This window comes from Maylandia zebra, unplaced genomic scaffold, assembly GCF_041146795.1.
Source record: "Maylandia zebra isolate NMK-2024a unplaced genomic scaffold, Mzebra_GT3a scaffold11, whole genome shotgun sequence".
NCBI lineage: Eukaryota > Metazoa > Chordata > Actinopteri > Cichliformes > Cichlidae > Maylandia > Maylandia zebra.
The window spans coordinates 9,020,499-9,033,571 of NW_027490041.1; the positions used below are offsets into that span (position 1 = coordinate 9,020,499).

Consider the following 13,073-nt stretch of genomic DNA (forward strand, 5'->3'; position numbering starts at 1 on the left):
TGGCAGAGCTTTTACTCAAAGTAGCCACTTACAGAGTCATCTAGTTACCCACTCTGGAATTAAGGCATACAGCTGTGACGAGTGTGGGATGGAGTTTACTCTGAAGGCTTCACTAAAACAGCATCAGGTCATCCACACTGGAGAGAGACCGTTCAGCTGTGACTTGTGTGGCAGAGCTTTTACTCAAAGTAGCAGCTTACAGAGTCATCTAGTTACCCACTCTGGAATTAAGGCATACAGCTGTGACGAGTGTGGGATGGAGTTTACTCTGAAGGCTTCACTAAAACAGCATCAGGTCATCCACACTGGAGAGAGACCGTTCAGCTGTGACTTGTGTGGAAAGTCTTTTTCCTTGAAGGGTTACCTAAAACAACACCAGCTCATCCACAGTGGAGTTAAAGCGTACAGCTGTGATCAGTGTGGCAGAGCTTTTACTCAAAGTAGCAGTTTACAGAGGCATCTAGTTACCCACTCTGGAATTAAGGCATACAGCTGTGACATCTGTGGAAAAACTTTCAGCCAGAGAGGGAACCGAAATGCACACCTACGCATTCACACCAGACATGATGTGTACTGCTGTGAACAGTGTGGCAAACAGTTTACAAGAGACGCACACTTACAACAACACATGTTTACCCACACTGAGGAGAGACCTTATCAATGTGACCTGTGTGAGAAGACTTTTAAATCTCCACATGACCTGAGACGACACCTTCAGATCCACACCAGAAAGAGACTCTACAAGTGCAGCTACTGTGAGGTATGTATTTATATTGTTATCTTGTCATTTTAGCCTGACTGTTTGGAACAACTCTGCTCATTAAACTGTGTTAGCATGTTAGCAATTCTACTGCATGGTAAAGCAGCTCTGAGTGATTATTCAGATTTTCCTTTCAGTTATGATTTTAGTATTACTGTAGTATTATGGTGGTAGTATTGTAGTTATTGCAGCCCAGTAAACTGAGTGTGTTAACTGAAACAGTCAAATGTAGTTGGACGTCTGCAGAGATTCTCTTTATTTCAGGCGACGTTCAGGATACAAATGTTGAAGGACTGACTTACACTGTCTTTGTGTCTTTGTTTAGAAGCAGAGCGACACAGATGGATCCAGTTCTCAACCCTGTCATCACTGTGGTGGTGGGAAAGACTTTCATTGTGACCTCTGTGGAAAAACTTTCAGTCGGCAAGCTGCCCTTAAAACACATCAACGTAGACACACTGGAGACAAACTGAAATACTGCAAAGAATGTGGGAGAAGCTTCACCACATCAAGTGATTTAAAACAACATGAACTGATTCACAGTGGGGTTAAAAAGCACTTCTGTGATCAGTGTGGGTCATCCTTTACCACTGCATGGAAGCTTAAATCACACAAACGAGTCCACACAGGAGAGAAACCACACAAGTGCAGACACTGTGACAGAAGCTTCTCACATTCAAGTACTTGTAACATTCATGAACGTACACACATGGAAGGAAACTACAGCTGTGACCAGTGTGACAAGAGCTTCAGGAATCTCAGATCATACTCTGCACACAAACGATCCCACGTTACTAATAAACTGTTTCACTGTTACCAATGTGCCCAAACATTCACCTCATTGTCTGCTCTGTGCAAACATCAGCGCGATCACTCAGGGCTGAAATCACTCCCATCACTGGATCACAGTGAATCTGAAGACACAGAAAGATCCTCTGGTTTCTGTGTCAGACTCAAAAAGCTTGAGATCAGGCTCCACAGAGTTCAGATAGAATCATTTAAACTTGTGTTGAACTGAACTGGTTGCTGGGCTGAACTTCTACATAATACAGATCTACATGGGATCTTCTTTTCTGTTGTTTTACTGAGTCAGTTTTGTCCTTTTTTCTCTGTCCTGGTTTTGCTCGTCTGTAAATGATTGAAACTCAGTCAAATAGTTCATTGTTCTCCAGCAAAACGTTTTTTGGAAACTCATGTTTAACCTTTAAAACTCTGACATGTTTTAGCACACAAGGCTTCATCGGGGAGTTCACTCATGATTGGACCATGAGAACAAAGGTTTTTAGTTCTTTCAAAGAGAGTCTTGGAGATGTTTGATGTTTCTGTTTTTCTGAAACCACCTGAAAGAAAAACTATTTTTCTTGCTTTATGTAGTGTGGAAGTTTTTAATGTTTCTTCATCTGTGATGTTCTTGAATGTGTTCACGTGAAGATGGTACAAATAAACTGTCCTTTCAGCTTTAGCTCCTAATTTATTCATTATTTATGGATGTAGCACAGCAGCCGTCTCTTGATTAACACATGGAGGGCTCGGGATCTGATGGTGTCGTCTCCCTAATTTGCCCACTCAGTAAATCTCACTCATGGCCAAGAAATTGAAATAAACCTTGTTTCCCTGCTGGATAGTGATCCACTGTAACTCTGCTCCTCCTTCCTGTTTAGGATTTCTGTGGCTGAAGTAAAATTCCCTCCATCCATCACTTATCCCAGCTAACCCAAAGTGAAATAAAGTTTTGCTGGTCTTAAAAAAGCATTACAATAATGGGCATTACCAATGCAAACTGAATGATACAGAAGATGAAAGAAGAGACTTTGATCAGTTAATAAAGCTCATGATCTGGATTCATTGTGGCTGCTACACAGATACTTCTGGGTCACTTCTCTCAGTTAGGAACCTTCCTCACCAAACTGACTGTTGGACCACACCCCTGGTTTCATGAGAAATTGTTTCAGCCATGATTTCTCTTCCTGTATTTCAGAGTAAAGACTGAAGTGACAAATGGAAGCATGTTTAAAAAACACAATGTGAGAGAGACGTTGAGGTCCTTAGAAGTTACCCTGGGTTTTTCTGTCACCCTGCTAGATGTTACACACCTTGTTATTGGACTGATTTCTACTGCTGGACTACTCCTGCGGAGAGTATTGAGCTGTTATTGAGCTGCACATACGTTACGACCTGCTTAAGTTCGAGGTCACAGCGTCTGTAGAGCAGCTGGAACATAATGAAGTCTACAAGGTTAAAGTTTTCTCTTCAGTTATTGTTCTTTCTGCTGCTTGGTTTGATGGATCTGAGAGCTTTTGTTTTTATTATTGTTATTATAATTATCATTAATATTTTACTCTCTAGAAGCTTTAAAATAGTGTTTGTGTTTGAAAAAATTGATTTAAGAATTGAACAGAAACATCTGTCCTTCTGAAAATTGCCCAAAGGCACGGAGACAAAGTCAAAGGATGCAACCTGTAACTTTCTCTTCCTTCATGTTAGGACCATCATCCATGATTTATATAAAATGCATATAGCAACAGTAGCACTTTAGTTTGGACTTTATGATTTCTGTAACTGGAAAATATTATTTTGTTTAAAGACAGAAGTGACCGCATAGTTGCAACATCAAAGGGAAATATTAATTAATTAGCATCAAGTATATTTGTTGCTTAAGCGTTTGCACTATAACTTAAGTAGGATTATAACTTTTAAGGAAGGAAAGATTTCAGATATTTAGTTCACTGTTTCAGTTATTTTATATGAAATTAAAACATTTACGTTGGTCAAATATGATGCTCTAAATCAAATAAAAGTTTGAAAATAAATGATGTATTTTTAAATGCTGCAACAAATGTTCACAAAAAGTAACTATAATTAAAACCAGTTAAACAAAATCAAATGTTTGAATCATGCTTAACCAAATGCCAGGCTGGAGAGCTGAACCTAAAGTATACGTAGAAAGATTTCGACATCTGAGCAGTTTTTAATGTTTTTATCACATATAAATGTCACAGCAGTGGGTCCTGGCCCAATGCTTTGTGTTTTTGGTTTTCTTTGACTCTTGTTTTTCTTGCTTTTTGTTCTTCTTATTTATCAGGCTCTCAGTAATCTTAGTTCTCCCTCCCTCAGTGTTCATTTCAGCCTGTGTTTAGTTTCTGTTCCCGTGTCCCACGTTTCATCGTTTCATGTCGAGTCAGCCCTGTCTCTCTGTTTCCTGTGTCTCCCCAGTCAGCCCCGCCTCCCTCGGGCACTCATGTGTGATACAAAGTAATAAACCTGACTACATTTGCTGCACTCTCTTTATTACCTGTTACTTTAAAATTCATACACTAATTATGTCTGCCCATCTCTCTAATGTGAAGGTCAAAGGTCAACATCCCAGTGACATAAGAATAATCCCAAAGGGGCAAAGGCAGCGGTTAATTTAGCACATTTAGCATTAAGGGTACAGCAAGGATATACTTTTACTTATTGTGGCAGGGTTGTGGTCTCTGGCCTGCTGCAGTGGAGGCTGGTGGCGGGACGTTGGACGGCACAGGTGAGGGTGATGGAGCTCATGACTCTCCCCTTTATAGTGACGGAGGAGACTGGCGTGGGGGAAGCGTGTAGTGGAGGAAGCCGAGGAGAGAGCTGGTTTCTGGCTACAAAGACGGCGTCAAACCAGAAAAGATTGCTTGTGGTCAAATGTCAAAGGAGCTTGCAAAGAAAAGCGTCTGGACTTCTTTAAGTTGCTTGAAGACGTTTCACCTCTCATCCGAGAAGCTTCTTCAGTTCTAAGGTCAAATGGTGGAGAGTCCCAGATATAAACCTAGTGGGAGTGACCCCCCACAGAGGGACAAAAGGACCCCCTGATGATCCTCTAATCACCTGAGCCAAGGTGTGAAACTGGGTGTGGGTCCCAATCAGCCAGAGTTTCGGGTGAGTTCATTGTGAAACCTGGCCCCACCTTGTCATGCGAATTCCTGAGATCAGATGGCCCAGGATGTGAGTGGGCGTTAAGGCGTCTGGGAAGGGATCTCAAAACTGGATTATAGATGGCAGAGAGTTGATGTCGTAAACCCCGCCTCTGTTCAAAGATGGTCGCTCACAGTGGACATAGATGGCTTCTTTCACTCCTCTTTCAAACCATCTGTCCTCTCTGTCCAAAATGTGAACATTGGCATCCTCGAAGGAGTGTCCTTTATCCTTAAGATGCAGATGGACTGCTGAGTCTTGTCCTGTGGAGGTGGCTCTTCTATGTTGTGCCATGCGCTTGTGAAGTGGCTGTTTGGTCTCTCCAATGTAGAGGTCTGGGCATTCCTCGCTGCACTGTACAGCAAACACCACGTTGTTAAGTCTGTGTTTTGGCGTTTTATCTTTCGGGTGAACCAGTTTTTGTCTGAGCGTGTTGCTGGGTCTGAAATACACCGGGATGTCATGCTTGGAGAAAACTCTCCTGAGTTTTTCTGATACACCGGCTACATAGGGGATGGCAATGTTGTTGCGTCTGTCCTTCTTATCCTCCCTCGCTGGTGTCTGATCTTCTTTTCTGTGCCTCTTTGCTGACAGTAGAGCTGGGCGATATGAGACTTTTTTCATATCACGACATGTTTTTTTCATTTCAGGCGATAACGATATCTATCACGATATCAGCCAAATAACTATATTTGTAAGATTTAAATGTGCCGTTGCTCACAAGTAAAATGTGAAATAATCAGCAGCTTGTTTTGATTTAAATATTTATTTCCCATAATAAGTTCAACAGGGTAGATGTACTTAAGGAACATGAGACTTTTTCAGATAAATAAAGCCAAATATTGCAAACTACACAAAAGGCAGCCGCTAAAGCGTTTAAGTTTCAAAACAGAACAAACGAAACAGACTAAATTGTCAATTCCACTTAGAAACAAAATATTAATTCTAAAAATAAATCTTAGTTTGTTTTACAGAAGAACAGACAAAACTGACTAACTTTTGTCAATATCAAATAAACTGAGAACTAAAAGGAAATTCTCAATCTCTCCTTGTTGTATAGCTGAGCTTTTCAAACAGTTTTAACAGTTACTTTAGTCTGACAAAAGCCGAATGACGAATCAGCGCTTCCAGTCAGAGACTGAGGCTACGTCCACACGTACACGGGTATTTTTGAAAACGGAGATTTTCCGTTTTCGTTTTAAAAAATAATCCCGTCCACACATAAAGGCAGAAATGAAGGAAAACGCTGCTATGAACATGCCAAAGCAGCAGGTGGCGCTAGATTCCTAACCGTGCAGAAATGTTGGCCAATCAGAAGTCTAGAAGCCTCGGTGGGAAAAAGTAAACAAAGCTGCGGCATAGAAGCAGAACCGAGTCGTATGTGTGGAGGGACAGTAACTGTGTCTATATGTAAGCATTTAAACACTGCAGAGAGTAGAATTAACAGTATTGTAGAAATTCATTTCACCGAAACAATAACGTGGCGCACAGTGTGACGCATGCACCAGTTTATTGTATTTCCAGACTTGCTTTCGGCACAATTTACAGTGCACGCTACTCTGTTTTTTGTCAGACTTGAAATAGCCGAAATACCTTCACACTACGGAACTTCTATGGCTCTTCCGTTCGACAATCTCTCCGGCATTGGAACCATCGTCTGTTTTCTCTTCGGTCACGCTCGGTTGATTTTTCTAGCCGGCACACTCATTTCCTCCATTACCCGCTGGCTGCTTCCCAAACAAACACACGTGCGGCTACTTAGTTTGGATTGGCTGACCTTTTTTTTTTTTTTTTTTTTAAGAGGACAAGAGCGGCGAGGTCTATCGCAATAGTTTAATTTTTCTATCGAGAAAAAGTTATATCGCGATACATATCGTTATCGTTCTATCGCCCAGCTCTACCTAGAAACCAGGTCAATGTGTCTGTAGGTTCAGTCATCCAGGTCATGTGATCTAAGGAGCTTGGAGAGAAAAGAGACGTCTTTAAGTTTCTGGAAGACGTTTCATCTGAGAAGCTTCTTCAGCTCTAAAACCAAACGGTGGAGAGTCCCAGATATTTAAACCTGAGAGGGAAAGAAAGCATGTCGCTGACCCACCACTGATGTTATTTCAAGGAGGAAACTGAGAGCCTTTGCACCAGGAGCACAAACATCAGCTCCAGCAATGATCCACTGATGTGTTTTTATTCCATGTATGAATGTTGTTATTGACAGAGATGACGTTTGTGTGTCAGTGATGCAGTGACTGTTGTTGTTACCTGTACAGGCTGGTTAGACTCTATGAAACAGATCATACAGATCTCTGCATGTTAGAAGAGACTATTAAAGGTCATGAATGAGACAAAGGCAGGGAGGCGTCCTTTACAGCTAAACAGCAGAGTGAGAGAACAGCCAGCACCTCTACATTTATCACATTATACAGCACATGTATGATACTGACAGGGATGAGAAGAATTTAGTGATTCTGATCCCATCATTGATATTACTTATTGATTCTCAGTAGCTCTGCTCTGACAGTCACCACCATCACTGAGCAGCATATCAAAGACATTTGTGCACATTAACTGCATGTTGTGGCTCAAATGTTTGTGCATGTTGGAGGCATTTCCTCTTTGTTGTGATCAGTGTTGGTCATTACTCAAAACAGTCATTATTACACATATTACACAGAACACTTTAATTAAAAGTAATGGAGTACGTTACTTCATTACTCCTCATAACATTACTTTGATGTTAAAATGAACAAATGAGCATGTAACAACATAAAGCTGAGGTACAGCCCCACACACCAACACAGATCCTGATGAGGTCACGTGATGTTTCTCTGAGTGTTTATGAACACAAATCAAAGATGAAACAGCACAAAGACACTTCAAAGTGATTCTACTGTAGAAACATGAACAGGTAGAAACCTGCAGCCTGACTGCTCATCACTTTGTTACCTGTTCAAGTTCAGCAGCAGCAGCTCACTTTATCACGGTGCTGGTCTGGGGTCAGTGTTTACTCAGCTTTAACTAGTGATGTGACGTTCTGTATCGAGGCTTCGAAGCGTGTGTCGAGTAATGGAGGGGGCGTTTCCGCGAAGCGCGTATCCAGGCTTGCTTCATTTATGGGAGGAGCTGAAAATGATGACGTCCGAAGCCTCGCTGCCCGGCTGTACCACGTGACTGGTTCAGGAAGCGGTTCGAACTTTGCTGCGAGCTATGACAGCGATATAAACCCCTCAGACAAAATGTGGGCGTTTGATGGAGAGTTGCGGTTAGTGAGAGTTAGAGACAGTTTAGAAAAAAAAAATCGCCTACGACCTGCCACAGTGGAGAAACTGTTTCTTTTTAACAAAAACCAATGATGTGTCCCCTAAACACTAATCACTGTCCTTGCCTCAATGTTACAAAAGCACAACCACTGTCCACACCTCACCTCACAGTATATGATCATTTCCATTTTAGGCATTTCCAAATAATCATGTTCCATACTGCCAGTATAAATATACACAGTACACTGCATCACTACAATATACATGTTTTACACACTCCTTTTGTTGTTGACATTTACAGGCTGTGTGCAAAAAGGCCACACTCTTCAAATTCATGCCAACTAATATTTTTACGTCCAGTAGGTGTCCTACTAGAGCAAATGAAGCTTCAAGAAGCTTCGCGTTGGGGTGAACCAATTGGATGAAAAGCTTCAGTGCTTCATGAGGCTTCATCTGCCCATCACTAGCTTTAACCTCACTCTGGGTTCTTGGCTAGCCTAGCTTTAGCTTAGTGTTAGCATGCTGTGTGCTAGCTCAGCGTCAGAGCTCTGCAGGTGTCTCGTGTGTAAATATTAATCACAGTGAGAGTAAAGGAGGTAAAGGGCTGTGACGTCATCACGTACGCTGCGTCCTCTGTGGGCTCTGAGTGAACTCAAAGTACAAACTACAAGTACACAAACACGAACGTAGCTCAGAGTGGCGGACACACTCGGCCTCGTTGGTCCAGCTGTGAGTCCGTTACCGTGAACTATGGAGCGGCAGATTTGTGCTGAACTAAGCTGCACACAGCTGATGTTAGCCAGGAAACATTACACACTGACTTTAATGGAGAGACCGGAAATACAAACACACACAGTTTGTTGTGTGAAGAAATCAAACACGAGCTGAACAAACAGTAAAGTTCCTAAAGACAAACTGTTAAAGGAGGAAACAAAGCAAACTTACAGTTTCTTCACACACCAACAACAAGCTCCACTCCACACCTGGACACTAAACACGGACACACAGGTGAGCTGCTTCCTGGAAGGAGGCGGGGCTCCACCTGAAACTCAGCACAGGTGGGAGGGGCTCAGCTCTGTGTGTGCTGATGTGTTAACTTTAAAAATATGCCGTCTGACTGCTCAGACTGAGTCAGAGTAAAGTTCACATGCTGACGTGTGGAGACATGAAACCTTGTTGTAGCTGCAGGTGTGAACACACTGATCCCAGATCAGCTCTGCTGTGTTTGTAACATGAACATTTCTGCTGCAAAGCTTCAAATGTTCAGCATGTTTCTCTGTTTCCAGTCTATAGATCCAGTCACACTTTCTACCTTCACCTGTGCAGTAAAGACTGAGAGCAGAGCTGAAACCAAGCGTCCAATCAGTGAGCAGCATCAACACCTGAGCTTCATTCAGACTCTGTTATTGAAGATGTTGTTGGTACAAAGTTCATCTGCTGCTCACATGAATCCATGAAAGATTTATTTCACTGAATGTTTCTTCAAAGCTCATTTCAACCTGTTGAAGTCATGAATGAAAGTGCAGACTGAGAGTGGATCACATGATGTTTGAGGTGTGTCATGTGACATGTTCAGTATTGTCACACATGTCTAGATTGTCCCTGATATCATAACTGCTCAAACACTGATGATTATATTTGAAGAATTATTCCTGATGGCAGCAAAGTTTGAATGGAGCTCTCTGTCTGTGCTGATTTGTCGCCCTCTGGAGGTCAAAGCACAAACTGCATGATGTCACTGTAACCACCACAGAGACAGGAAGTGTTTTTATGACTGAAACACTGAAATGATGCTAACGGCTGTCGTTAGGCTCACTGACAGCAGTGCTGATGTGTTCATGTCAAACACTGGCTCAGGTCAGACTCCTTCATCCTTCTCCAGCGTGAGGCCGCCCTCAGACCCACAGGAGCTCTGACCTTTGACCTCCTGACCCTAACCATTTTAGTCTTGTTGCATCTGCAAATCCATCCAAACTGTAGCCGAGCAAAAGAAGCTGGAAGCTGTTCTATGAATGATGTTCATCCCAGAGTTTCTGTTAAACGCTGCTGCTGTGCTACATTTGTCATTTCCTGCTTTCACTACCATCCATGTCAAAGTGCTGAACTCATCTGATCACTTTAATGCAGTAAAGCAGGAGCTGTAAGTCTGACATTTATTTACTGTCATTACAAACACACACAGCTGGATTAGCATTCAGACAAAGGGCTGAAAAAATCAGCATTTGATTATTATTATTATTATTATTATTATTATTATTATTATTATTATTATTATTATATATCCTGTTTATGTGGATGCACTTTTCTATCTGTCAGTGCTGAAAGCAGACGTCACTGATCACATGACTCTGAGGGATGTTTCCAGCACTTCGCTGAATCTGAGCCATGAAGATTTAAGGCTCAGCTCTGAAGGCAAAGCAGGTCTGAGCCTGTGTTAGCAAGCTGTACCTAATAAAGTGGCAGCAAGGACTCAGTCAGTAATGATCAGAGCCAGCAGGGGGCAGCACAGAGAGGTGAGGAGCTGTCAGAGAAGCAGGCTCACATCAGACTGGCCATATTCCATCATCTATACCTGAAATAATCATCAAACACACGCAGAGCAGAAACATGTGGAAACATCTGGAGCTCAGTCTCAGTTTGATCCCTCAGAGGTTTACCTCAGTCCTGCTCCTCTACTTCCTGTTTACAGCGCACATCATGCTGTGTACTGAGGGTCATGTGGTCAAATTGCTCGCTCTCTGTTACTCTGACAGAGAGCGAGCACAGTTATCCTAATGTGTGATATCACTTCTAACCACAGAGCATTCAGCTTTCACAGCAGCCAACATCCTGTCACACTGAGCATGTGCAAACACAGCAGCCAACATCCTGTCACACTGAGCATGTGCAAACACAGCAGCCAACATCCTGTCACACTGAGCATGTGCAAACACAGCAGCCAACATCCTGTCACACTGAGCATGTGCAAACACAGCAGCCAACATCCTGTCACACTGAGCATGTGCAAACACAGCAGCCAACAACCTGTCACACTGAGCATGTGCAAACACAGCAGCCAACATCCTGTCACACTGAGCATGTGCAAGCACAGCAGCCAACATCCTGTCACACTGAGCATGTGCAAATAGAGCAGCCAACATCCTGTCACACTGAGCATGTGCAAACACAGCAGCCACCATCCTGTCACACTGAGCATGTGCAAATAGAGCAGCCAACATCCTGTCACACTGAGCATGTGCAAACACAGCAGCCAACATCCTTTAATGATAGAACAAAATTCAGACATCAAAGTTTCTCACATTACAGAATCAGATGAACAGACATGAAGGGATATTTGTGGTTTTATGCACAGAGTCAGAATCAGACTCAGAGGTGTTCCTCGTGATGTTTGGTGATGGAAACAGTCTCATCGACGTTTCCATCACCAAACTAGAGAAACTAGTAGCTGCACGCAGCAGAGTTTAGCACAGCTGATCTCTGTGACACATCAACAGGAACAACATGTTGTTAAACAGGACTGTATAAAGACTCAGAGTCTGACTCACACCTGAACAATGAGGCTGTGCAGCATCGTCCTGTCACACCTGCTAAACCACTCGTATCAGTTTGAGCCCGAACAGTAACACGGTCACATGACCGACGAGGCCAACGCGCCCAGACGAACGTCTTCCTCGTGGAACTAACTTGTTCCTGTTATCAGATTTGTGAGCAGCAGCTGAAACTACCACATGAATAAATGTTCTTCAAACTGTTTGATTCCAGCCAATCAATAATCTATAATCATGAGGATTCAAACACAAGAGCTGAACGTGTGGTTACATTGTAACCTTGGTTCTCTGAGTGAGAGACTCTCTCCCTTCTGTTACATATGGAACAGAGGGGAGAGAGAGTGTCGGTGTGATGGAGGACATCAGGTCCAAACATCACAGAAACAAACAAACTGTTAAAGGAGGAAACAAAGCAAACTTACAGTTTCTTCACACAGAGACACCAACAACAAGCTCCACTGTCCCACTCTGATCCTGCCTCCTCCTCTTTTACTCTTGCTCTGAGCTCTTTTTGGGTGTGTGTTTCTGTCTCCACCCACAGGAATGCATTGATACACTGTTGATAACGACTCGAGAGCAGACGTGTTACAGAAAAATAACCTAAACACCTAAATAACGTAAAATAAACAGAATATTTATTAATATGTTTAATTTCTCTTTAAAAACTTTTCTGCTCCTCAAATCCTTTGTTTAAGTTCAATCTAAGGAAAGAAAAGCGTCTTCTTTAAGTTTCTCAAAGAAGTCCACGATCTGTAGGCTCATGGAAATTCATTTTGTTGTTTTTTTGAGCAGAAACACCAGAGTGTAGAGCAGGAAAACGATCCCAGCAGGACGTCTCTGTTGGGGAAATATCCCAGTTATTCCCCTGAGCCTGGTTAGTGAACTGAGTCAGAGCTGTTCATCAATCCTACAGGTGCTAACATACAAACACGATCAGCAGCTTCTCTCATATGGAGAACACACTTCAACATCTGCAGCAAATCCTGTGTTTTATGTTGATATGACCAACATCTTGTGTTGAGTCTTTGAAGATGAGGAGCCAAACACAGACAGTGGATCCAGAAGGACTGTTTATTCAGGGCTTTAATACGACTGAACTGATGCTTCACATCCTGTTTAGAGACGATCGACCAACACAGGCTCAGTCCTCACTCATCACACGGACTTCAGTCACACTGGGATCAACAGAGGAGACTGTTCACCATCACAGTTCAGCAACAATAATCAGAGCTTTTCTCTCTTGGTGAGGATCACATGTTCTGACACACAAAATATCTTCTGCTTTAACTCGTCTCTCTTTTTTAGTTTGGTTGTCGTGTTTTTTACTGTTTGTTCCTGTCAGTGTCAAATATGAGAGCAAACTGTTTTATGCAGGAGCCAAACCAACACCAAGCTGACCAAGAGAACCTATAACACCACCAGAATTTATTATCCAGACTTTACTGACAGATTTATGTGCAAGTAAAGCTGTTTTTTAAATTATGTTCACTGCTTTCAGCCAAGGAAGCATTCGTTCTTAAAAGTTCACGAAACGAGTAAATCCAGTTCAGCAGAGTTCCAGTTTGTAGCACA

At 42.4% G+C, this 13,073-nt stretch overlaps 3 long non-coding RNA genes across 3 annotated transcripts in view; 2 read left to right on the plus strand and 1 right to left on the minus strand.

Moving 5' to 3' along the window:
• The window catches only part of LOC143415869 (uncharacterized), a 130,370-nt gene that overhangs the window by 78,804 nt on the left and 38,493 nt on the right, over window positions 1–13,073 (plus strand). The window lies entirely within an intron of this gene.
• LOC143415866 (uncharacterized) overlaps window positions 1–13,073 on the minus strand; it is a 350,735-nt gene that overhangs the window by 38,827 nt on the left and 298,835 nt on the right. The gene's annotated exons all lie outside the window — the stretch shown is intronic.
• Window positions 16–2,222, plus strand: LOC143415948 (uncharacterized). Its single transcript, XR_013096377.1, has 2 exons — window positions 16–760; window positions 1,086–2,222. It is a non-coding gene; the product is annotated as an uncharacterized LOC143415948 (long non-coding RNA).